Below are 26,760 nucleotides of genomic sequence, written 5' to 3' on the forward strand. Positions count from 1 at the left end.
TTCCTCTCTCTCTGCGGCTCCGTTGATCACGCCCAAAGAATAATCTTTTCTTTCCTAAATCCCCTCCTGATTTCTCACTTCCCGGAAGATGAATCGTGCTATTAATTGGAATTGAAATACCGAACATTATAATGAGCCCCTGCTTACATTTTGTTGCTCATTTTTCAAGCGCTTTTTTACTCTCAGCCCCCATTGGTCATTTTCAATTAATCCCGGGGCTCGCTGTATTCGGCATCCACACTTTTAGACAAAGATTTATCGTGCCCTCCTTCCTCCTCGCTGTCCACCTGCAGCCTTCCTGTCGCCTGCTTCCTGCCAATAAACTGCCTCCCGTGGCTTAATTCAGTACAAGTGAGGTGAAAAAGCATTAGTAATCATGAGTCACTTTCACCCCGCCCTTCACAGCGCGGTCACGAGCCTCCACATTTTTGGGACTTTTGCTCAGCGAGAGCTCCAAGGATGATCTGACAGACGAAACTTCTTCTTCAAACTTCTGAAGCGAAATTGAGATATAGAAAAGCAAACAGCAGCTGATGTACACACAGCAAAATGTATTTAACACATACATCACTCACGCTTGCATCGAACAAACACAGTAAAAATAAACAACAGCGAGCAGCATTTAAATTCTATATGTATAAGAAACTTCCTGTTTTCTGTGAAGGAGAAAATAGAATTCAGTAGGTGTATCAATAGTGAAAATCCATGCAAAAGCACTCAGCAGGAGCTTTCCTGCTGGCTTCTACAACACAGTATCCGACCACAGACTCCTGCTGGCTAACATAATGTAATCCGTCTGTCTGCTGCTCTCCACACACTCAAAACTCACAAATGCTTTGTCCCCCTCCATTTAATCAGAGACACTGAAACAACCGGGCTTCCTGTTTTGGCACTCACACACCTTCTGCTCCTTAAACCTATGGCTGCGAGACGCTCCTCAACACAAATCCGATCCCGATGGTTGGTATAGCAACAAGTTTGCAAGGTCGCTGTTTAAAAGAAACTGTTCTTAGTCATCTTAGTTTTTCTTCAGTGACGGATGAGGCTCTGTTTTTAAAAGAAATCCTCAGTAGCTATGTTCACATGACTGGCGTTTGTTTCCTTATGTATAGGCTGCACGATAATCTGCACAACTGTAAATGCGACTTGAATGAAGGCAAATGCATCAAATATTTTTGCTTAAAACAATAAGAAAACTCCCATAGTTCTCATTTTCACCACCAATTTGCGAGAAAAGTCAGCGCGATTGAGCATAATTCACTCTAATTTGCAGGTTATTACCAAACCTAAGTGTTATTTTTTTGAGTTTATTGATAAGAAACAGATGCAGGCTTCACATGTTCACAGCAAAATGAACAAGAAAACAACACAAGAAACACTAAAAAGGATTTGGTTACAAAAAGAAATCACTTGCATGGAAATGTTTTGGCTGAAGAAAAGATGCTATTGACCAAAAACAAACTGCTTTTTTTTTTTATAGAAGTACTTTTGTTTCATTTTTGGATAGATAGATAGATAGATAGACTCTTTATTGTCATTGTATAAACATACAAAGTGCACCATGCTCAATAAACAAATTAAAACATTAATGCAGATATACTCCCTTACCCTCCACTCCCCTTTAGCTTATATTACTTTCAAATTTATACATTGTATGTGTTGTATGTACAGGGATTTTTTGACTTACATCAGAATTCCGTTTCATATGTACATAAGTACAAAAATGCTGTAAAATAAAAATGCTTTGCAATCACAATTGATTTCATAGAAGCAGATCTTTTCACATGTTCAAGTGGAAGTGGCTTTTTATTGCCAATGAGGATCAAGACAGTCATGCGACTTAGGTCAGGCAACCAGCTGATGTTTGTCGGTGTTTGGCCCTTTTCTGAGCATTTTATTTTACCTAATTTCACTTCCACGGCGATGGCTTTCCTTTTCTTTGAAGCACTGCCATCAGAAGAGTCTGACTTACGCTTGAGAGTCATAATGAAGGGCGAAAAAGTTTCCAAATAACAACACAGATGAAAGAAAGTGAATGTACCACAATCCAATGTGGCGTACAACCCGCAAATGTAAACAAAGCTGTCTTCCTCGTATAGCGCCACACGACAATGTATTCATCTGCTAACAAATTTGTTTTAGCGTTGCAAACACCGTCGGAATGATGGAACAACACTTTCTTATAAAGTTTATGGGAGATGTTGACATAACCATGGGATGCAGTAGGTCGAGGATATTTTACACACGACCAGTCAAAAGTTTGAACACACCTTCTCTTTTAATGTTTTTTCTGTATATTCTGAGAGTATCTACAATATAAAAAGTTATGAAAATAAAGAAAAAACATTAAATGAGAAGATGTGTGCAAATTTCTTACTGGTAGCCTCCATATATATATATTGGTGGATTTTTTTTACCAGTCTGATGGTGAGCAAATGCAGTGTATGTTATGTATGACAGTAAAGTGACTATTCCATTCTATTCTAGCAGCCTGGTACCACGATAAAACATTTGAATAGCACACCAAGTCATTTTGTTTGTCTCTACATGCTACGACGAATATCCCCCTCCTCTTGACCTGAAGCTTCAGTATTTTATGTCCTATTTTAACAGCTTGAAGCGACGTGAAAAGCATGAAATCCGTAGACGTGACACATGCAATGTGCCTGGAGTGGCATGCTTTTTGTACACAATCCCATGATGTAAATAAAAAAACACCCTGCCCATTCTAGGATGATAAAGTCTTTCCAAATTCTTGTATTTTGTCATATCACCGCCTTAGTTTTTTCTTAACGTGGATTAGAAAGCAGATGCTCCTCTCAGAGCCGACGGCAAGCACTCTCCTGTCCATGAGCCTCACTCGTATTCCCGGTGGCTCCATGTGTGACTGGGGGAGCTGAGCCTGAATTAAATCAGAGGGCAGAGCTCCACGTCCAGAGAGGAGGCCATCAGCACTCGGCTGTAACACGTACTGTACATGTGTTAAATGTTCACCAGCGGAGCATCAGGGCAGAGACCGGACCTGAATAAAAAACACACAGCGGTGAAATAAAGGGTGAGTGATTGTGACATTTTGTAGTGCAAAAAAAAAATAAAAATCATTCCTGCGTTAATGCACCACCCAGCTAGATTGTTCAGTAACACAAATCAAACACACCCAGGATGATCGTTGACCAACAGGCTGATCACGGTGGATCCCTCAAACAACATTTACTGACCTTCAGTGAGGCTTTTTGGACTGAAATATTTATCAGTGTCGCTGCTGCGAAGAATCTTTGAAAGTTTTGAGGAGCTCAGTGGAACAAAGAGGCTCAATACATGAACAATCCACGAGCAAACACATTCAAACCGGTGAGTGAAAGCGACAAATCTTGAATGGATGTAGCTAAAAATCAGACCATCAACAACCACTGTGTTGCCTAGCAACATGATGTTTTTGCATGTAAAAACTGTGTAGAGCTGGTTACTGTGGAGTTTATATTCTTTATACGACCCTGTGTTGTGTTAATATTCCATAGGCTATGTGCATGTTCTGCAGCAGCACTTTTTTGTGCTGTTCAGAGTTTTGTCCTTATTGCTGTAATCAAGTGGATGCAAATCAGTCCACAGAAAAGAGATTTACTTTTCTTCTGATCAGGGAATAAGGTGATATTGTTAAACAAGTTTGACTCCCCACTGCTCTTTTGAATGTAATGCACTTGCTCACATCCCATCTGACATATACATTTTACTCTCTTTTTAGAGTAACATTTTTACTTTCCTTGACAAATCCGCTTTAAAGTCACAGCACTTTTACTTGAGCACTTGATTCAACTTTGATTAATGGAAACCAGTTGCTGCATTAACAGTAGGAGAAAACATATTCAAAATCACTGGTATGGCTTGTTAATGCAGCCCTGTACTCTCCTACAACTAAATGACTGAACTGCATTAGTAACTATATTTGAAAGAAAACATATTTTCTGCCATATCCTGTTTGCTTGTTGAAATAAGTTTCAAATCAACAAATAATTAATATTATTTTATTGTCACTTATTTTCAGCCAACCAATCATGCAGTTGATGGGGTAAGAGATCCTTCAAATGTTATACCAATTTCTTAAACTTAACTATGTTATTTTGGTTCAAAAACTTAATCAAGCTTTTAACATATAGTTAAAGCTGCAGAAAGTACAATTTACTTCAACCCAGCCATGTGATTTATAGGTGCCTAAACCTAAGCAAGCATCCATCCATCCATTATCGATACATCACTTATCCTCATTAGGGTCGTGGGGGCTGGAGTCTATCCCAGCTGACTGAGGGTGAAGACAGGGGATATCCTGGACAGGTCACCAGTCTGTCACAGGGTTACATATAGAGACAGACAATTTAGAGTCGCCAATTAACCTGAGCGTGTTTTTGAACTGTGGGAGGAAGCCGGCGTACCTGGAGAAAACCCACGTATGCACAGGGAGAAGGTGCAAACTTCACACAGGAAGATCCTGGGAAGGCAGGGAAGCAATCTGGGGACCTTCTAGCTGCAAGGCGAAAGTGCTAACCACCAAGCACTATGGCAAACAGCTCAACAAAAGCAATGGGTGAAAATTAAATCTAAAATTTTTGTGCCACCATCTTCTGCTCAGGTGGACTTTAAATCTGAATCTTTTCCTTCGACGTCACAGTCTTACCTTTCAGGGAGAATACGCTTCCTTCAAAATGTAAATAAGAATGCAGTTCCGTTGCGTATTAATCTAATCTTTCAGAGACAGGGTTGATCAGTGTGTTGCAGGGAACGATGTTGGACAGGGAGCATTGTTGTCTCGCTGGTTGCTGGTGGTTTGACTCCAGTTTATTTGGCTGTTGCATTAAAAAAAAAAAGTCAATGACACGACTTTGCTCATGTCAGGCTTCTTTTGGTGTGATATTTCCACACCCAGATAGCAAACTATGGGTGAATCAATGTTGAATCTATGTTGAGACCTAACGTCGAAATTATACAGAAAGCGCAAGGTTGATAAAATGTTGAGTCAACGTTTGCTTTTCAACCATAAATCACACTTTACCCAGATAGCAAAAGATGTTAAATCAATGTTGAATTAGGGTTAAGAAGGTTGAATTGTGGTTACGGTTGAAGACTGATGGTTGGATCAACGTTGATTCAACAACATTTTGTCAACATTGAAGTTTGTGTTTAAAAGATGCCATTGAATCTACGTTGTATTTTGGTTTAATTAAAATGTTTGACAGGTCAATGTTTAATTAATGTTGAATCTATGTTTGCAAACATATAATCTATGTAAGCAAACGTTGACTCAACATTTTATCAACCTTGCGCTTTCTGTATAATTTCTACGTTAGGTCTCAACATAGATTCAACATTGATTCACCCATAGTTTGCTATCTGGGCACCTAATAATCGCTAATCCACACAGAACACCCAATAAATGTAGCAACTTATCTTAAGTGTTGCTGCTGTGATCTCAATCAGAAGAAAATGCCTTGATTTTTTTTTTCCTTTTCACCTCCTGATTCCAGTTTACCCATCAGATGAAGGCAGTGTGTGGTGGATATTGAGGCAGTGATGGTTTGTACGATTGGAGGGTATTAAAGGAGCACTATTCCTGTGGGGAATTCCTGGGCTGAGAGCATGCAAACTGGGGAAAAGAGCCAGATTCTCCTTTCAGAGTTCACAGAGTAAGGTTCAATTATTGTCTGAAAAAACAAAGGTCGAGTGCCAATCAAATGATCAGAGACAATGGCACTTGTATTCTTTAATTTGTCCTGAATGTCGCACTGCAATATGTAATATGGCTTTTTTTCTTGTTTTTTTTCTTTTTTTTAAACAGGAGATTGCAACAGATGAAAAGGGACTGTTTCACATTTTATAACAGTGGCCTTGAGGAGAAAACACAGCTGCTGTTTTGAAGTCTGTGCTGTGTGGAATGTTTAAAAGGAGGTCAGAAAGGAGAAAAAAATCAAGATGTTTAGCCTTGCTATTCACTGGGCTCGTTTTATTGTTCGGTCAGAAGTCACTGACGCAGATGGTTCAGACTGGAGACGTCAGAGAGAACATGAAACCTCTATTTTCCAGGAGCAGAAGTACACCGGTCCTTTGTTAAGGGAGATTTTACCTCAGTAATTGATGCAAGCAATGGAATCTTGAAATAATCCTGCAGTAAGCCTGCAAAATGTTTCACTGATCAACAAGATAAGCTCTTTTATCCTGATGATGAAGGCAGCAGCTCGGTGGAGGATAATCACAAGCCTGTTTACATTATGCATTAGCCGTCCTTTATTCACTGAGTTTCTTTGCGAGAATTACGACTGTAATTGAATAATTTAAATATAATCACGATGGACTTTCTATTTCTTGACTTATTTGCTTTTGTGCTCAAAGCGTGCCTTTCCATCCCTCTTTCTTCAGAGTCCCCAGGGAACCGGCGTTTTATGAAGACTCGTCCAATTATCCGATGCCAAAGTTAGAAGGACAAAGGCCAATCAAATAATCAGTCTGGAGAACACTTGTGCGCTTTAATTTTGCCTGAGGATCACACCTGAGGGCTATTGCTTTTTCAACACGAGAGCCTCTGTGAAGGGGCAATTTCACATTTTATAACAGCGGCCTTGAGAGACAGAGTCATCCCATTTGATGGGTTCTTTTCAGAACTGTGAGGATTGACAGAGAGTCGAGGCTGGTCTCTCGTGGACGTAGAGGCGTTTGCTCGCATCGTTTAATCATCGCTGACTATTATGTCATATTATGTATTTACAGTCGGTCATTTTACAGCTGGTTTCATGAGTCTGAACCCCATCAGAGCGCAACAGTGTTTCAACCTCGAACCTTTACTCTCATAATTTTCATCGTATTGATCAAACGCAGCTGCTTCGACTTAGATCCATACATGCTGCTCTGGGTGTCTTTGACTAAACCCTTCTAAACACATCTGTGAATGTAAGTTACATTTGTAGTTTTTCTCCATGAAAATAGTCCATTCCTGTATTAAAATTGCTTAGATGTAGCTCTACACTGTTGCTTTGCCTCAAATATTCAGTTCAATTTATTGTCATTCAGACATGTTGGGAACAAAGTTTGTAACCAGGTCCTGCAGCATAACAAAAGTAACAAGAAAAGAACTAAGAGAGTGCAGTACTCCACCATGGCTGCTCAGTCGTATGATTTCCAACGGATGAAATCTTTAATAGGAAATTACCTTGCAGTGTTGTGCATGTGTACGTTATGTACGGATGCCAAATGGCGTGATCTAAATATCTAGCAGGTAGTGGGAATTGATGGGACCCAGAAACACCCACAATTTAATCGATTGTTCCTTGTATCATTTCTAACGGATAAATCCCATTAAGTCCGCAGCGGTTGATCTGTAGTAGGATCGTAATCATGTGATCATCAGCCGGCAGCTTATGTAGTGTTCACTTGTCATATTTGCAGTGACGCTGTGACGCTATCTCGCAATGATACAGAAATCTTTAACAAGTCTCTGGATCCAGACTATAAGACGCATCACTGCCAAAATCTAATCACTAGATCCTTGTGCCATTTTTGACCTTCCCTGAAAATTTCATCTAAATCCGTTTGTCCACTTTTGAGTAATGTTGCTAACAGACAGACGAACAAACGTACACCAAGATAGACCATAGCCATCCTTTTTAGTCCCCTCCTTATTTTCGTTTTTTTTGTTCCTTCCCTCTGTTGCTCATAGGGAATCCAAAGATAACTTAGTATTGTTGAATTTTCTGTTTATTGTTTGGAATTCTTTAGGTCTGTACTTTGCTATGCTAAGCACTTTAAGATGACATACACTACCGTTCAAAAGTTTGGGGTCACACACACCATTTCATGTTTTCACTTTTACTCATGTGCTAACATAATGGAACAGGGGTTTTCTAATCATCAATGAGTCTTTCAACACCATTAGGTAACACAATGTAGCATTAGAACACAGGAGTGATGGTTGCTGGAAATGTTCCTCTGTACCCCTATGGAGATATTCCATTAAAAATCAGCCGTTTACAGCTAGAATAGTCATTTACCCCATAAAGAATTTCTAGACAGCATTTCTGATTTATTTAGTATCATCTTCATTGGAAAAAAAATGCTTTAGTTTCAAAGATAGGGACATTTCTAAGTGACCCCAAACTTTTGAATGATAGAGTATGTTGTGAATTTGTGCTCTATAAATAAGATTGAATTGAACCTTTGGTACACAAACAAATAACCTACAATACTGTGATAAATAGAACACTTAGTTTAAGAATATGCAGATCTATGAAGTGCATGATTTTCTTTTCACCGATCCCACCACAGCAAAATTCCTGGAAAACGTAATAATGAAGTAATTCAGCCATACATGTTTGAGCCATAAACCAATTTTGAAAGCTCCACTCCGCAAGTTGACCACTTTGGTTCTTTAGGTTTGTAATGTATGAAACCTTGAAAGTTTAAAATCATGCACATCTGTGGCATTGATTGCTTATTTCGCTCATGATGTGTCTTCTAATATATTAAAAATAGCACCATTTGGAGATGTTGACGGGGTAAATTTACGTACTTACAGGTAGAGGCAGTCTTTAAGACAGACATTTCTCTGGCTGTGTTTCCATTACCCTTAGATTTGCGCAAAAAGTAAATAGCGAAATAAAAAACTGGTAATGGAAACACCAGAATTTCGAAAAAGGACTAAAATATCGCTAAAAAGTTTTTACGCTCTCATGAGGTGGTTTTTAAGACGTTTCGATATTGAAAAATATCGCAAAAGCGCAATGGAAACACTTTTTCTGCAATTATACGTCACCAGACGTGACGTACCTGGTCACATGACCAGTTCTCTCGGAGTAAATGTGGCGCGGTACGTGTGGACAGAAGAGGAGACCGAGGCTTTTCTTGCCATTATTCTTGAGAAAAACATCACTGCCATACTAGACAGCAAACAGCAGAGGAATGCAGAGCGTTATAAGGAGATAGAAACAGGTTTTGGGCGTTCGTCTTCCTGCAGTGAAATCTCGCGGGATGATATTTTACGAGAGTTACGATGCTTCTGCCCAGAACAACCTTCAATGGAAACACGTTCAAAGTGAAAAAATACTTCGTCAAAATTTTAGAAATATCGCATTTATTTTGCGAAAAACTGTAATGGAAACCCAGCTTCTGACTACATCTGAATGTGTTGATGTCTGAATAAGCAACCTGTTCACGTCTCAGTAAACGTCAACAATCTCACTAGGTCACATCGAGTAACATTTACGTAGCTTTCAACTCTGACCTGCATGCCGACGCATTAATGTATAATCACACACAAGATTACAATGTAGTGACGATTTCATGCATTACAGTGGGTTCATGGCCCTGCGCTGATGTCTGCTTGTGTAGCTCTGTGTTTATGTAGAATGAGGGATTATGGGAGTTAACCAATACAGAAGTACAGAGACATGCTATCATGCGGTTCTCCTACACTCCAGAAAAATCCAGAAAAATGTAAATGATTCCTCTTGTATGATGAACAATGCATGCATTTATTAGAACTTTTTGTCCCTACTATTGCAACAGGCCTGCCTTTAACACTCTCCGATGTAGATCCATTGTTTATATTGCTTGGTTTCATCTCACTACAACTTCTGTCTTTTCTGTAACAGAGGTAAAAGCAACAGGACCAACAATAGCATGAACAGGAGGAGTCTGTATTTTTGGTTGTTCCACTTCCTTAGTCTGAAAATGGCGTCAGATAGCTGTGAAAAGTGGACCTGCATCTGCAAAAGTTCTGCAAAATTCTCCTTTTTATATCACTTTATGTACTGTAATGACACACAAATGGCAGATATGCTCTCCATCAGCATTGTGGGTAAAACTATTAGAAACATAAATGTAAAACCAATGTCTAAATGACAGAATATCATCACTTTAGCAGATGGATGCAATGTTGCAGATTCCATGACAAGGGCTGCTTTGGCTTCAAACAAAAAAACAAGAAGAACTTTTCAAAACTCAGTGTTGTTTAATGTGCTTTTCTGTACTTTTTGGTGCTCTTGCCTTGTGTATAGCAAATTAATCCACAGGCTTTTCCATGCAGGTTTAGAACAAAGGTTAGGTGCTGTATGTGGTCCAGGTCTGGGATGAATTTGGGGTTGTAAATGCTCACAGGGTCTAAGAATCAGCTAATCTGGGGGTAGGTTTTCTGTGGTGCAGAAGAGGAAGACACTAGGTTGCCAGTGAAATTATAATGTGAGGGATGGCCCTCTTAAACAGTGTTAATTTTTGACTGTTTGGTCACTGATATACAGTAGGAACTGCTCTTTGAAGATGCATTTTTACATTGATTTTTTTGCACAAAGTTACTTTTGTAATGTTGAACGTGATTTTTTCAGGTCAATTTTGATCCCCAAAATTTCCCTATGGTTGTTTTGAAGGCAGAATCAACCGCAGCCCTTATTACTAACTTTTTTACACATCTGTAAAGCTGCAGCTCGACACAATTTTTTGCAGTTTGTCACTGAGATCCATTGCTGAGCCACATCATTGCAATAGTTCCCGCTTTGTTGAAGGGTTTCAGTTACAGACTGAACAATTTTGTTTCTGTTTGCCCAGTTGGAACAACAGCTGAGCAAATCACAGGTTTAAAGGCAGGAAGAGGATAAAGGTAGCGATGCTAACCCGGTCCAAAGCTTAAATAAATGTCCCACAAAGCACATCAGTGATAAACTCAACTGATTAGGGAAAAATCACTTGTGGTAATAAAGTGATCACAAAATCAGACGTACTAACAAAATGACGATACATCTTTTTCAGCTACCTGTTGAGGGAGTGCTTTTGTTGTCAGATTTCTCCTTTTAAAGCAATAAAGCCTTTCACATCGTCGTGGTGACTTGTCTAATTACTGAACAGTCAGTGTGTTCAAAAAGACGAGATGTCGTTGTTTTTGGTTTTAACATCTCTGAAGGGTCTACTTGCTGAGTTTCTCGGAGCTGTCAGCGATACGATAAGGTGGACATTTGACTCATGTAATTATCATTTCCAGTCTACACCATAATATGTAAAATGTCACTCAAAGTCATATTATTGATGAACTTTCTCTCTCGATTCCCGCTAACATTCATGTCCATTTATTCAATTCATCCTCAAGGGCAAAGCACTGTATGGCGTCTCTTTCAACATGATCGCTGTATATTTATAATTGCTAATTGTTCTGACATTTAATAATGATAAGCGAGACGTCACCAGAGATGACGGGTTACAGGAACGTGAGATGAATTAATGATATGAGGCTGTAAATAGCCACAGAGATATAACGACAGCTAACCTCTCTGAACCAACACGACAGGGCTGATAACATTTCAGGTCTTCTTTACCTTCCTTTTTATTGGCAGGTCTAATAAAAGATGGAGCAGGTAGAGTTATCACTATGCAGATCAGCCCAGTGAATATGCACTCGCTTGCACATAGACTGATATTTATGAAGTGCATCTAGGTTAGAGGTCGACCGATGTGGGATTTTTAAAGGCCGATGCCGATGCCGATTTTTGAAAAAAAATTCAGCCGATGGCCGATATCTAAGGCCGATTTTGGAAGCCGATATTCAAGGCCGATATACCTATATATATATATATATATATATATATATATATATATATATATATATCAGTATATGTACAAAGCATTGATTATGAAAGACAATTGCGAATTTGCGACACTAAAAGAAGAAACATGTGTATGCTAAAAATTAAACTCTACCATTGCAGTAGTAGAACTCTTAACATTTATTTAACTTTAAATTGCACACAGAAAAATACAATATCAAAACGTAACCTGAGTGACATTTTGTAAACAAATCAAACTGTAAAACTGTAAATTGAAAAGTGGCTTCAGTGCAAATTGCTCAGTATCAAAGATTAATGTTATCACACAATAAAACTTTAAATTGCACACAAAAAATACAATATCAAAACGTAACCTGAGTGAGATTTTGTAAACAAATCAAACTGTAAAACTGTAAATTGAAAAGTGGCTTCAGTGCAAATTGCTCAGTATCAATGATTAATGTTATCACACAATAAAATGAACACTTCTAAAATATAAATAAAAATGTAGTGCAGTTTGGCATTAGAAATAAATAAACACAAATATACACATTACACAAAATAAAACACAAAATAAAATACCAGAGTTAAAAATAAAATGGACATTAACCTTCAGTCTTTGGATCAACTGTCCTCAGTGCCTTAACAAATCCTTTGTTCATATTTATGCAACATGGAAAAAGTGAAGCATCACACAAATATAAAGAATAAATATGTAAACAGTTGCAAAGTTGAAACATTTATGAAAAAACAAACTTATTTGCAGTGTGCTACTTACACTACAAAGATTTTAAAGAACTGTGCATGTAAACAGTGTTTTGTTGGATCTGACACTTTCCTTAATACTCCCATTTTAGAAGAGGAAGATTGCCTGCAGGAAAAAAAAAAAGGTTAATGTAAGTACCATTGGACAATTGTGTAAGAAATTAATGAGGAATAGACATTAAATTACTGTTTAATTTGTAAAGGCTGTCAATAATCCAGAAGTTTTCCATCTTATTTTTATAACAAATACCTTTTTTCACCAGTTGTTTTTGTAATAAAAACTTTAAAATACTGTTTGTTTTCCTGTATTATTATTACTACATTAAAAGTATAATAATTATATTGCAATACAGTGTTTTTTTTTGTTTTTTTTGTTTTTTTACTCCATTCATTACATAAAATATGAGTAATCTTGCACAACATGAGTGTTTTGTTATCCCACACAGCTTTTGATGAACAACTATATTCAATTACAGGATCAAACCAACACTAACTCATGTGTGGTGCTGCTGATATAAAAGTTATCTCTAGCATAACTAGACTTCTATTACTTAATTACGTAGCTCTTAGGCTTCGCTATTGGCTAATAATTCCCTTTACGTTTCCATCACTGTACTAAATTAAAGTTGAAAACTGATGACACCGCTAAAGGTGCGACTGCAGAGATAGCTTAAGCCGACTGTGCAATTGTTATTATGTCAGGAGGTCGTATGTAACTTAACCAAACTTTAGCGGACATGTTTTTAGTCCTGGAGCCAAGATTAATCCTGGAGCCAAGACGCAACAAGTGGATCTGTCATTGCCTACTGCACATATTCTCAATAATGCTTTTGCAATACGCATTAGTGCTCTTTGTATGTCTGTGGCATGAACCAAATCGTTAGTCTTTTTGTTGTTGAAGCCTCACTATGTAGCTAAGTTATTTGCTAACTATGCTAACATGGAGGATTGTTGCATGTTTGAGCCTGACGCTGGAAGTTAAACAGCTAACCTACGGTTTAATACCCACTCAGTAAAGATTTTTAAAGGCTACATCAACACTGTGTATTCGTTAAAACAAAGAAACAAATCTTTTACCTTTTCGGGAGCCTGATAGATTGCACTCGGCGTGTCCCATCTCCCAACTCCACGCTGCTCTGAACCCGGGGTCCTCCAGCTAAAGGACCCCATCAGTAAGCGGTGGCCTTAAGGGTGCCTGATCAAAAATCAGCTTTTTATTTATTCCATCGGCCGATGGCCGATGTTGAAAAAAATTCATCCATCGGCCCAAAACATCGGCCGGCCGATACATCGGACGACCTCTAATCTAGGTGAACATATAGTATGATTTAAAGATTGGAAAAGTATCTTTCAGTGAGTGTGTACAGCTGTGTACATATCTCCACTGGTCTGGTGACAACTCTAGATTTCGGGAACTCTAGTTTGCAATTTGCGCTTGTTTGCCCAATTTGGATGGTATCGGCCCATTAAATGGCTACACACATATGGACCCGTGGGAATTTCCAATTTCCTTATCGTTGATCATTGATAAACAGGAAGCATCGCTGAAAGCATCTCCAAACTTTGTGTGAAAAAGTGCTTGTGAAGTCTCTAGTAAAGTCATCTTTACAGAAAATGTACAAAATTGAGCTTTTAGACAATGTAAAAGCAGCATAAAGTCGTTATTTAACCCGAATCATGAGGGTTTACGAACCTAAACTTCGCCAACTGAAATTGCATAAACACGGTGAAAAAATGATGACTGTTCAAGTCTGGAGTTGGACTCGAGTCTTCTGACTGTGATTTAGTGTCTCTACCATCCTCTTCAACCTCCAGATGTGGACTTTGTTCCTCATTGTGAGTGTAAAATCACAGCTGCTCCATCATTAAATGAGGTGACGACGGAGCTCCATTAAATGAGGTGATAACAACCAGCTGAGCCAACTAGAGGGTGGAGGAGGTTCCTAATGGCCCGTATGAAAGGCACTGATTTGCGAAACAGTCAATTAACGGGCTGATGGCACCTGAAACATGCGGTCATTACTGGATACTGTCGTTTAGTCAAAGTTGCTGGTCTCTCCGAGATACAAGGAGGTGTCATCCACGTCAATGCTCAACACCGATAGACGTAAAAGTGCAAATCACAGGACTTGCACTGAAGAGACTATTTGGATTTTATTTTATGAGTCTTGCTGTTTGGTTACAGTGAAACACTGATACTACTTGGTCGGATTTGTGATTTTGGTTAAGCAACAGTGACAACACCAACTAAGAATGTCAGGCTGCAGTCTCTCCATCTATCTCTAATGTTCAGAAAATTTTAAGGGTAAACCACACCAACAATTGGAATAAAAGAAGCTAAAGGGAAACTAGTGTGTGTAAGTGTGACACCAAGGACCGTAAATAAAAGTCAACTGGCTTTCTCAGTGTGGTGCCTCCAACTGTCGCCTTCTACTTCATGTACTTCCTGACTCCTACTAACTCACAGCTAGTCCAAAAAGGAGCAAAGATGTGTGGTAGGAGTGGTCAGGGATGTTTTGTGTATCCAGGTTTCACCCTTGAATGAAATAGCAAACATATCGTTGGGTTGTCCGGGATTGTAATATTGTTAGCAACATGGAGAATAAAAACACATCATTGCAATTGGAAACAGACTTTACACCTATTTCCCCCTAACAGGAAGTACACATTTTAAAGCTTTCATTGTGAACACAAACTCTTTTCCTCTTTTTCCTTGTAAATGTATTTAAACCTCATTTCAGTGCTTTCATACCATGTAAGAAAGACTAAATCCATCTTTCCAAGAACAAAATCCTTCTACAGATGTAAACATATCTTCTCTGGTTGCCCTCAAACCTTATCCTTTTGCATAAAAGTAGCTCCAATAACATACATTTCCTCTCCAGCAACAAAAATGTACATAAAATGAACCGATAAATAATAAATGGCTCTTACTTTCACACCATGCAAATATCTCTAGGCCAGATATCATCCTGTGATGGCCCCTAACCTGTCATGCCAAACAACCTTGCCCTTAACCCTTTGCGCTTCAGTGCGTAGTAGGTGTACCGCCGGCGGTACACCTACTAATTTGCATAGGAATTTAAAGAATGTCCGACGGCTGCAAACGCGATTATACAAACGCTATACGCCGATGGAAAGCTTAGATTCTGATGAATCCGCCGGTATAAACCACTTTCAGATGTGATTACCACAGCGGGTGAGAAAAACACATTTGTCCGACAAAAACAAATATTCATCCATCCGTTCTCTATACACGGCTTCAACGCACACAGCGCGACTCACATTTCCGGGTTCATTATTACACACAGAAAAAAAGATTCCACAAAAAACGGCCATAATCCAACCTTTTACATCCAAACGACACAAGCCAGTAAACTATTTTATCCAAAACATGTCCTGAAGTCGGTATAAAATCCCCGAATCGGTCGTTTTCAAGGAAATGCACCTCGCGATGTGCGTCCAATATTCCCTGTATTTTTCGTAATTTTTTTTATTTAAAAATAGAATATTAGCGTTTTTTTTTAAATGGTTGAGTTGCATAATAATTCACCTGCTGTACAGTTGTCATGAAACTGTAAATTAACTATAAAGACTAAAATCCTGTTTGGTTCCAGGTTGTAAATATGTTCATTTGTGCTGCAAAGTTGGTCATTTTAACATGGAGTTCTTTGGGGATTGACTCACTTCTGCAGTCAGCCTCTAGTGGTCACATGAGGAACTGCAGTTTTCTTGACTTTCTAGCTCTAAAAGTTGCCACTTATTCTTGATAAAGTGACTGAATCTGACAAGTTGGGAGTAAGTTCAGGCTTTGAGATTGTGGATCACTTGAATATATCTGATAATATGAGGTATCATCTGGTTTTTAACTGCAGGGAGAAGCAACAGCCATCCGCCATGTCTGTTGTAGATATTATACCGTCTGTAGCTATTTTTATGAGGGATTACACAAACAATAATAAAATGAAGGCAGCTGGGATCAGATTGGCATGACTGGAAGTTTTCAGGATAAGATTTTTATTAAATTTACATCTGTTGAATCTCTACTGTATACTTCTTTTTGTCTTGTCCGGTGTTTTCTCTTTATTGTCTTTTGTCTCCTGACCTTGTTTCCATGCAGTTTGCAGACGCTCTTTAAAATAACCCAGTCAGTGTGGCTCCTTTATTGGTTTTTCTACAGTTCTGTAACATATTAAAATGCATTCTCAGAAACTTTATTACACTGATTATCACAGACCTATTTAATTGCTTTAAAAGAAGCTGCCCACACAATAAAAATCTGACTGAGTGGAATGAATGATCAAAAAAAAGAAAGATGGATCTTACAAACTGGCTTATGGACTCAGATCTAAGGGGTTTCCGATCTCTTATGTTCCTTCAAAGCAGCACAAAGAGGCACTACAGTGTAAAAAGTCAAATTTTTACAGCTGCAGCACCGACCTGCTGTGTAAATCATGTCCTTTTTTTAGACGGCCAGATACAGCCTTTACAAAAAAACAGAACAAAGCCCTTTATTCTGTATTGGGTGACTGTAACACCAAACAAAAATAAGCCACAGACTCACATGAGAGCAGCTTTCCGGCCTTATGACTCTTTCTTATGAGCAGGCAAATGCTTTATTTGGGTTTGCCAATGAGCTCCCAAAGTGCAACGCTACCATCCATTAGCAGGAGGCTAATTAGCGCGCTGTCCTTGGCTGGTAAGCTACAGTTGGCAGCACAGGTGTTAATAGGCCATGTGACCGCAGACATCCTGACATGTCACTGCAGGAAAACCACAGATGTTACTAAAAGCATCAATAATGACTGCATGCGCTCCATTTAGGTCCATTAATTACAAAGTTCTGTTGCTCACCTGAGAACTGCATCAGTGTTCAGAGTCATCCACTCATTATTTACCCTACTGTACAAAATGCACAACCTCACTCCACAGGCACTGTAAAAATGAATAAATACATAAATAACCCTTTTTTACAAGAATTTACTATTATCTTACATATTTTCCCTATTTTGTTAGATAATAACGAATAAATTAAAAAAATATACATGTATTTTTACAAATAACAATACAAAATTTCAACATACAATTAAACAATTTTTCACCATCTTTATATCAGCAAAAACGTTATTTTGCAGATATTTGCCATTATTTTAAATCAAAAAAATATTTGAAAGAACAATTCTGTACATTAAAGCTGCTGTCCGGAGTTTGAATCGCAGCGTCTCCCAAAACACTGTTGGTCCCTCCCTCCCTCTGATTTCGCCCCTTTATTTGTGCACGCGCTCAGTACATGAGAGGAGTGCCCGGAGTGCTGCAGCATCTTGCCTGTTTTGCTGTTTTCCACTCTTCTACATTTAGTACATTTAGTAAATAATAAAGGAATTACGTTAGAATTCTGTATTGAATCTAACTTGTCCTAATACCAAAATAACATGAGTCTGCTAGGACTAACGAGTAAAGTTTCAATATGTGATTACACTCGTGGATCCCTCTCGATGACGTTGTTTATCAAACTTAGTGCATTTACGCGTGTATATGTGTTACATTGTTTATTTGTTTCTATCTAGAGTTCAGAATTGCATGACTCCTCTGACGAAGAGTATGTCCCAGACGCCCCAACATCTTCCTCCAGAGGTCGGGCATCTAAACGTCAGCCGGGCTATGGAGGCCGTGGTCGGGGAGCGACGCGAGCACCCCGAGCCAAAAAACGTCCTGCAGTCTCTTGGCCTGACAAGCCGTGGGATTGGTAACTTTTCTGGAAGTTGCTGAGCCCTGATCCTCTCTCCTCCACAAGCAAAACAAATGTGCTCGCGGTTGTGTAGTGCGTAGCTCGCCCACCTCTGCATGGGCTTGCTTGCTGTGCGCGTAACCGTTGATTGACAGCATGACAAAGCTGAAGCTCGAACTTGATTGGTCGGCAGCGACCGGCGCTTTTTGGAATAACATGGGGGTCTATGAGAGGAAGGCGGAGCTCAGGAATAAATTTTCATATCGCATCATACTAACATTATATTATAGTATCGAACTAGCCTAACACATTTAAGCTTTGTTAAAAAATGACACATAAATTGAAAACAAACGGAAACTCCGGACACGAGCTTTAAGATATTAATATTTTATTTATTTTGTCTACTTTGTTAAGTTACTGATATGTACTAAATATGTATTTTTACAAATAGTAAACTGTTCTTTTACAACATTTGACTGTCAAATTATGCTATTTTTTACTGTATTTAAATCAGTAGGAAAGTTGTTTTAAAGATATTTGCCATTATTTATGTAAGAAAATGTATGTATATTTAGATTTTTGGGTTTTCTGTTCAAAATAGTGAGATCATATCATTAATTAATCACTATGAGATTACATGTGTTGTGAATTGGTACTAAATAAATAAATGGTTTGAAAGAAATTAACTTTTATGTTACAGATTTCCCTGTTTTGACAAATTGCATACAATAACTTGTAAAAAAAATAGAAGAAAAAAATATTAATTTAAGCACTAACCCTATAAAACAGAGACAGCCGCTAAATAAAGTTCAGATCAAAAATCTGTATTCTTACAAAGTGCAATACAGCATTTGAACTGTACTTAAATCAGCAGAACTATTGCTAGTTTTGGAGACATTTGCCATTATTTGAAAGAAAAATTACGTATATTGAAACTGAAAAATGCACATTTCTGTTAAACTGTTGTATTATAGATTTTGGATGGCATAAAAGACAAAAACAGAAAAACAAAAGAAAAAAATTCATTTATAAGTAATAGCCAATCAGCAATCTGTACTCAACACAATCTCACTCCGAATGCACTTTATAAATATATATATAACTATTTACTATTATTTTGAACTTTTCCCCTATTTTGTTTGGCTACGGATAATGAGTAAAATCACAAAAAAATATGCAAGCCCTATTAAACAGGGGACTACTGTATGTTCTTCTTACTATATTTAAATCAGCAAAAATACAGCCATAAAAATGATGTATGTTAAGACTGAAAAACACTAAGAAATAAAAGGTTGACTGTTGTGTTTTAGATTTTGAATCACAAAAAGAAATTAATTTACATGTGAACCTGAAAGAACAGGGAAAAACTGTTGCTAATGTCCACATCACAAATCAGTATTTTTACAGATAATAGTTTTTTATTTTGTAGCATTTGACCATAAAATTACACTTTTGTATTGTATTTAAATAATTATAAATACTTTTTTTTTACAAATATTTGCCCTTATTTTTTTCATGAATTTTAACATTGAAAATCGTAATAATTTCTTAAACTATTATGTTACAGATAGTGCCTGTTAAGTTAAATTACAGGTAATTAATAAAATCACAAAAAACACATTTATTCTTATTAACCCTAATAATCTGACTGTAAATAATGTTAGTATCGGCACTGCACAGGCACTGTAAAAAGACTTCTTTGGAGCATTTTACTATTATTTCACGTATTTTTATTGCCTGTTTTGTTAAATTACGGATCATTTTAAAAGAATGCAAAAAACATGCTCATTCTTGTTTTTGTTTTTTTTAAAAAAAGATAAAAATCATCTGCATCAGAATCTGTTTTCAGCTGTAAAATATCATTATTTTATAGGTGCCTGCTCTTCTTTTCAGTTTTCACAGTTTTTCAACATGATGGGGTTCCCTTGCTGCCACGTATTCTTTACTGTTGTTTTTTATTTATTTATTTATTTATTTTTACAGCTTAAAGGTACAATTACCTGCCAGCAGAACACTCCTGGTGCTTTTTTCCACCTTCCCTTACAATTTACTCTGAAACATAAAAACAAAAAGTCGATATCTTCTGCAGCTCCCAGTTTTAACAGCTACAAGCCTATTTGCACATTACTCAGGCTATCGATGTGGAGGGAAACACAAGGTCGCACAAGGATAACACAGTGCGCTACGATGTACGCTTTATCTCCCCCTGCCTAAACTTGCCTCCATTCTTGAACGGAGGCATCCACAGGCCTGCTCAGTGAACCGTGAGATGTTTTGGTATTCAACCCAGGCACGAGAGCGAAATCACTCAAGTCATGTCTGACGGCAGGTTATCGATCTGCAGGCAATTTTATTCCACTGCAATTCAGCATGCGACCAAATCCTATCGTTGGTGCACATCTTTAATCCGCCGGACGGCTGGCGGATTGGCTCGGGGGCAGAACACAGTCGAGATGGAGCGCAGCGTTTTGCCGTTTGTCGTTACGGCTGCAGGGGGGCTGTAGATCCTCATTCATTCATAAATCTCTGCTCTATGAGGTGTGTCTCTGTCAATTCCACTGCTGCTGGCGGCAAGAGAGCAGTCAGAAGACAACTACTGTGAACCCACACCTCTCATTTTGTATATTTTGGACCATTTTGATCAGTTTCCTGACATCCAATGTTGATTCAGAACCTCTAATCATGACAGATTCCTACTATTTCAACTGTTTCTAGACTATTTTCCCCAAAGGTACGTTTTCAGATTCATCTGTTTTTGAATGCAGTGACATTATTTGATTGAAAAATGTCATAAACACAAATTCGAGCTGTCTGCACATTTTAAAGGTCTGAACATCCAAATGTAACGGTGGAAACGTGTTTTGCGAGGGCAGGAATAGCTGACGTCTGAAACAGAGGCAGGGCGTCTGACACTGGTCGGTGGAAGAAGGCACGTCTTACTAATTATAACAACAGTGTTGTTGCTGCTGTTGTTGTGTTTGATGCCTGGTAGCTGCATCTTCACGCTGACTTAATAATGACAGCAGATTATATCGTCTCTTTCGAGGGAATGAGATGCTTTTTTGATTGTTTCTAGAAGATCTTTGGACACAAACAAAACCACAGGGTCTGATTTAGTTTTCTTTGGCTTTGGGAGCTCCTCAATACATGATTGCATCTTTATTTATTGACTGATTGTAGGTGTTTTAAGGTAATGACTACCTTTTTAAATAAGAAAATAGACTCCAGAATGGCTTCTACCTGCACGTTATGTGGTCTTACAATGTTTATATTTGTGGTATGAAACTGCATCACCAAAATAGATGTTTTCTCTGTTGTGGTGTCAAGTAGCCAGAGGATGGATAACACTTTGAGTATAAAAAGAAGGAGATGGTCAGTAAGGTCATGTAGCTGTGTGGTTGATTCATTCCTGTGCATCCCTCTCATTTTCACACGTTTATTGTTCTTGGTGACTCATGTTGCATATTTTATTTAACGAACGGTGTCCGTCATGATCCTTCCAAGCTGCATTAATGTACAAAAACCTGTGTAAAACCACGATCTGCATATCAGAAATTCTTTTTAAAAATTTTCTTTTAGTGGTGGGATACGATTAAAAGAATTAATCTTATTAATTAGAATTTTTTGTAATTAATTACATTTTTGTCAAATAGCAATATTTATCACAATAAGCAAAATTTTTCTATTCAAATAAATTTTGGTTGACGACCGAATGAACAGGCACAAACGTGAACTTAAACAGCAAAAACGTTTATGTGTCATTTCTACTTATCTGCATTTTTCATCTGTCTACTACATTCACAGATCACTGCAAACTCAAAGTCCAATTATAGCAATAATATTCAACATTTTAAGACTTTTTGGAAACTGAAGCACTTTCAGTGCGTAGAAAAGTGGTCTATTATGGGATGGCTACACCGTTTGTCGGTGCCAGGACTGTTGTAGCTAACATTAGCTCTGGTGCTATCAACAGTTTTGTATTGAGGTGATACCGTTGGCTTGAAGTGTTCGCTTTATCCAAGGTGCCATCGGGAAGATTTAAAAAAGAAAACTTTCCACCCAACAAGCTCAATGTGGCCTCGTTTTCCATCACTGTTCACCAAACGTTCTTGTCGCTGACATCACTCAGTGCTTCCTGTGCATCTTCCTCACGACCGATGAACAGACTTTCGATTCATTACCGCCACCTACTGCGCTGGAGTGGTCATCAATGTTACCAGTGTGCCAGAAATTAGGCAACTGAGAAAAGTGCGATTGAATGTCTTACTTTTTCTGTAATTAATTCAAAATTAACACATTACAGTCCTTGCCCTAATTTCTTGATAACAAATTTAGTGAAACAAATCCCATATTTACAGCTCGGTGAAGCGGAGAGGCTAATGAGGAGGGAGATGATCAGAGCTGAGAGATTTCAGTTGTCACTTATCATTCTGAAAAGATCCTGTCGTGGACTGGTATTTCACAGGGTGATAAAAAAAATGGAGTTTGGCAGTTTGTGGGAGGAAATCCACTTGGAAATATCAACCGCATGGGAAAGTTGTACTCTACAGGGTGTAGGAAATCTCCATCCATCCATCCTCTATACACTGCCTTATCCTCACTAGGGTCGTGGGGGGTGCTGGAGTCTATCCCAGCTGACTCAGGCGAAGGCAGGGGACACCCTGGACAGGTCGCCAGTCTGTCACAGGGCTACATATACAGACAGACAATCACACTCACATTCACACCTATGGGCAATTTAGAGTGATCAATTAACCTCAGCATATTTTTGGACTGTGGGAGGAAGCCGGAGTACCCGGAGAAAACCCACGCATGCACAGGGAGAACATGCAAACTCCATGCAGAAAGATCCCAGGCTGGGATTTGAACCGGGGATCTTCTTGCTGCAAGGTGAAAGTGCTAACCACTACGTCACTGTGCAGCCCTGTAGGAAATCTCATTAACTATAATTTTTTTTGCCTCCACAGATTAAATATGGGGCTGCAATGTTTGTCTTGCTCTGCAGTGACATCATTACAACCACAACTCTCACTGTAGTGGTTAGCACTTTCGCCTTGCAGCAAGAAAATCCCCGGTTCAAATCCCGGGGTGGGCCTGGGATCTTTCTGCATGGATTTTGCATGTTCTCCCTGTGCACGCGTGGGTTTTCTTCAGGCACTCCGGCTTCCTCCCTCAATCCAAAAATATGCTGAGGTTAATTGGCTACCCTAAATCGTCCGTAGGTGTGAATGTGAGTGTGACTGTTTGTCTGTATATGTAGCCCTGCGACAGACTGGCGACCTGTCCAGGGTGTCCCCTGCCTTCGCCCGAGTCAGCTGAGATAGGCTCCAGCACCCCCGCAACCCAAGTGAGGATAAAGCGGTGTATAGAGAATGGATGGATGGAGATTAAATATGGCTTTGTTTAAAGAAAAGTTGAACTGAGATTTCTCAGTGGAGGTGAAGGATGGAGATAGCAGATGGATTTAGTGCATGTCATCCAAGGAGGATTCCACTTGACTTTCCTACGTTGGTGAGGGTGGTTAAAAAGTTTAAAGAAACAGGCGGTGTCATGGACAAACCGTGTTCTGAATGAGCAAATGTATCAGCCGAAATTAAAGAAGTGGTCATGGCTAAAATTCATGCTAGACCCAAAAAGTCACTTCCCTAACTCTAACCCCTGTCCTAGCCATAGTCTGTATCTTCACTCCAATGCCAACCTCTAATCCTAACCCTAACCCTAACCCTACATATTCCCAACAGAACGAGGTCGACTTAAACAAAACACACAAACACACACACACAGAACACACGCCATCCCCCTCTCACCGACGCAATTAATTCCTTAGGGTTAGGGTTAGGGAAGTGACTTTGTGATGTTAGCATGACTTTTAGCCATGACCAATTCTTTAGTTTTGGCTGATGCATTTGCTCATCCAGAACGAGGTTTGTCCATGGTCCTTTTCTTTAATCTTTTTAACCACCATGGAAAAGTCAAACGGAATCCTCCTTGGATGAACGTGCATTAAATTCATCTGCTATCTTTTGATATGACCGTCATTCACATTCACTGAGAAGTATCAGTTCAACTCTTTCTTCTTTCGGGAAAAAATTATAGTTAATAAGATGTCCTATGTGTCCAGACTTTAGGGACACCCTTTTTGTACTGCATGTAGAGGAAGTGGAAGAAGAAACGTGGCTGCATAATCGAGGGAAAATCTGTGAGTGATGTGAGGAGAAGATGCATGATTTTCAGTGAACAAGAGACCTTTTCCACGAAGCAGGTGGGAGGAAAACATTGCAAGTCTTTGGTGGAAACTCCCAGGTGTCTGAGAGAATCTGCAGGTAGATGGTGGTGCTGCATAAAGGCGAACATGCATGAGTGCCATTCAGAGGCATTCAGAAGGCTGTTTCTTCAACAATTTGACATATTTCTTTTTTCTTTCAGAAAATTCCAAACCCTTGACAGCCAGTTAAATTAACCAGTGTGCTTGATTAATGCACAAGGCCACATGGAGGTAGAAACGTGTGGGTGTTGGCTCCAATTTGCTTTTTATTAGTAGTCAAGTCACTGTTATTTATGCAGCACGTTTCAACCAGACATTGACCAAAAGGGCTTTGTCACAGAGGAATAAGATTAATGTTACAAATTACCTCAGAGGTTTCTCTATTAAAGACCCACCGAGGAAGATTTTAGCGGAAATGTAGCGTTGCCAAAGCAACGCTACATTTCCCATGAGTCTCGGCGCGCACTGTCGCAAACCGTCGTACCCACACAGTGTTTTTGGCACAAAGTTAGTCAACTAAACCAGTCACAGTCAAACTAATCCCAGAGTCTACTAACCACACATCGCAAGCAACACACACAAAAGACAAAAGAATTGTATCAAACTTACAAAGAGCTAAAGTTAAGTACCTGTCTAGGAGAAGCACAGCCAGCTCGGCATCTGTTTTGATTCCTTTTTGCTCCAGGAATTCTCTCCACCTCTGAAATGCCTGTCCAAGATGAACTTTTCTTTTGCTTCGTTGTCGATCTGACAACCTTTTTGCTTGCAGACTTTGCTCTGTTCGCTTCCTTTTGCGCTCCATGTGTGCCGTCTTCTCAACCAACTCTCCGCTCTGCTACTGCTAAAAACAACTAGCTTCCGCTCTGCTACGCTCCGTCAGCGCACGCGCACCGTATTTGCTGTAATCGCTCCGTCTCTCACAGGAAATTCTGGACGAGTCGACAAAAAGTTAATAAAATGCAAATATTTACAAAACCAAAATGATTCATGAATCAAAAATGGGGGCATTAATAAGTGTTAATAACGAAGATTCATCCACATTAATATGAGACTTTGTTACGAGCATAAAAATCTTCCTCGGTGGGTCTTTAAGGTGAAGACCCAACACTATATGATACAGATTTTAGACAGCGCAATATATATCATATCAAATTACTGGACTGGTTTAAAAATGCTAGGTTAAGACCAAAATTTGTAAAAGAAATTCAATAAATCTAACAATTCCCTTTGTCGTGGAGAGGAAAAAATGCAATTCAACATGAAAAACCTTTTGCAAAACTAAAAGATGGTGAGCCATTTGCCAAAACTAGTACTACACTTAAAAAAATAACATTTAGGCATCATTTTTTTTTAGTTTTTGCAGCTTCTAATCAAATTATTTTCAATCAACAAACTGCATTGAATTAGAGGAATCAGCTTTTCCTTTTGCGGCATGGATCAGTGGGTAGAGTGGCCGTCTTGCAACCGGAGGGTTGCCGGTTCGATCCTCGGCCCGTTGTGTTCATGTCGAGGTGTCCCTGAGCAAGACACCTAACCCCTAATTGCTCCTGATGGGGTCGTGGTTAGCGCCTTGCATGGCAGCTTCCGCCATCAGTGTGTGAATGGGTAAATGTGATGTATCATGTAAAGCGCTTTGGGTACCTTGCAGGTATAGTAAAGTGCTATATAAATACAGACCATTTACCATTTTGCAAGGCATGTTAACATAGAAGAGGGACTGAAATCCTAATCCTAACTGAAGAAATTTAAATTATAAAGTCAATTTTATTATTTTTACCCCAACTTGAAAACAACTAACACAAAAATTTCAGTTAAATATGCAGTGTTGATGCAGTACCAACATTAGTGTATCAGCCTGACCCTTCAAAATAATGAAAATGCAACTTAAAAGGTTTATTTACATCAACAAATTAGATTATTAATCTTGCATTTGGGGCTGCACAGTGGGATAGTGGTTAGCACTTTCGCCTTGCAGCAAGAAGATCCCCGGTTCAAACCCCGGGGTGGGCCTGGGATCTTTCTGCATGGAGTTTGCATGTTCTCCCTGTGTATGCGTGGGTTTTCTCTGGGTACTCCGGCTTCCTCCCACAGTCCAAAAATATGCTGAGGTTAACTGATTACTCTAAATTGCCCGTAGGTGTGAATGTGAGTGTGATTGTGTGTCTGTATATGTAGCCCTGTGACAGACTGGCGACCTGTCCAGGGTGTCCCCTGCCTTCGCCCGAGTCAGCTGGGATAGACTCCAGCACCCCACACGACCCTAATGAGGATAAAGCGGTGTATAGAGGATGGGTGGATGGATCTTGCATTTGATGAAATGATGGAAGTAGGTCTTTTGAATCGCTTTTTAGAATATAGCAATAATAGCTTCTTTCTGTCTTCTCACTCATTTCTTGAAATCCGTTCTAAAAATCGAACACTTCACAAGCCACTGG

General features: G+C 38.9%; 1 protein-coding gene and 1 long non-coding RNA gene across 2 annotated transcripts in view; one reads left to right on the plus strand and one right to left on the minus strand.

Moving 5' to 3' along the window:
* The window catches only part of doc2b (double C2-like domains, beta), a 238,613-nt gene that overhangs the window by 42,474 nt on the left and 169,379 nt on the right, over positions 1 to 26,760 (plus strand). The window lies entirely within an intron of this gene.
* LOC127530511 (uncharacterized) lies at positions 11,730 to 13,483 on the minus strand. The gene is made up of 2 exons (XR_007937091.1): positions 13,410 to 13,483; positions 11,730 to 12,438 (listed from the first exon to the last, which is right to left on the minus strand). It is a non-coding gene; the product is annotated as an uncharacterized LOC127530511 (long non-coding RNA).

Source organism: Acanthochromis polyacanthus, chromosome 17 (assembly GCF_021347895.1).
Source record: "Acanthochromis polyacanthus isolate Apoly-LR-REF ecotype Palm Island chromosome 17, KAUST_Apoly_ChrSc, whole genome shotgun sequence".
Lineage (NCBI taxonomy): Eukaryota > Metazoa > Chordata > Actinopteri > Pomacentridae > Acanthochromis > Acanthochromis polyacanthus.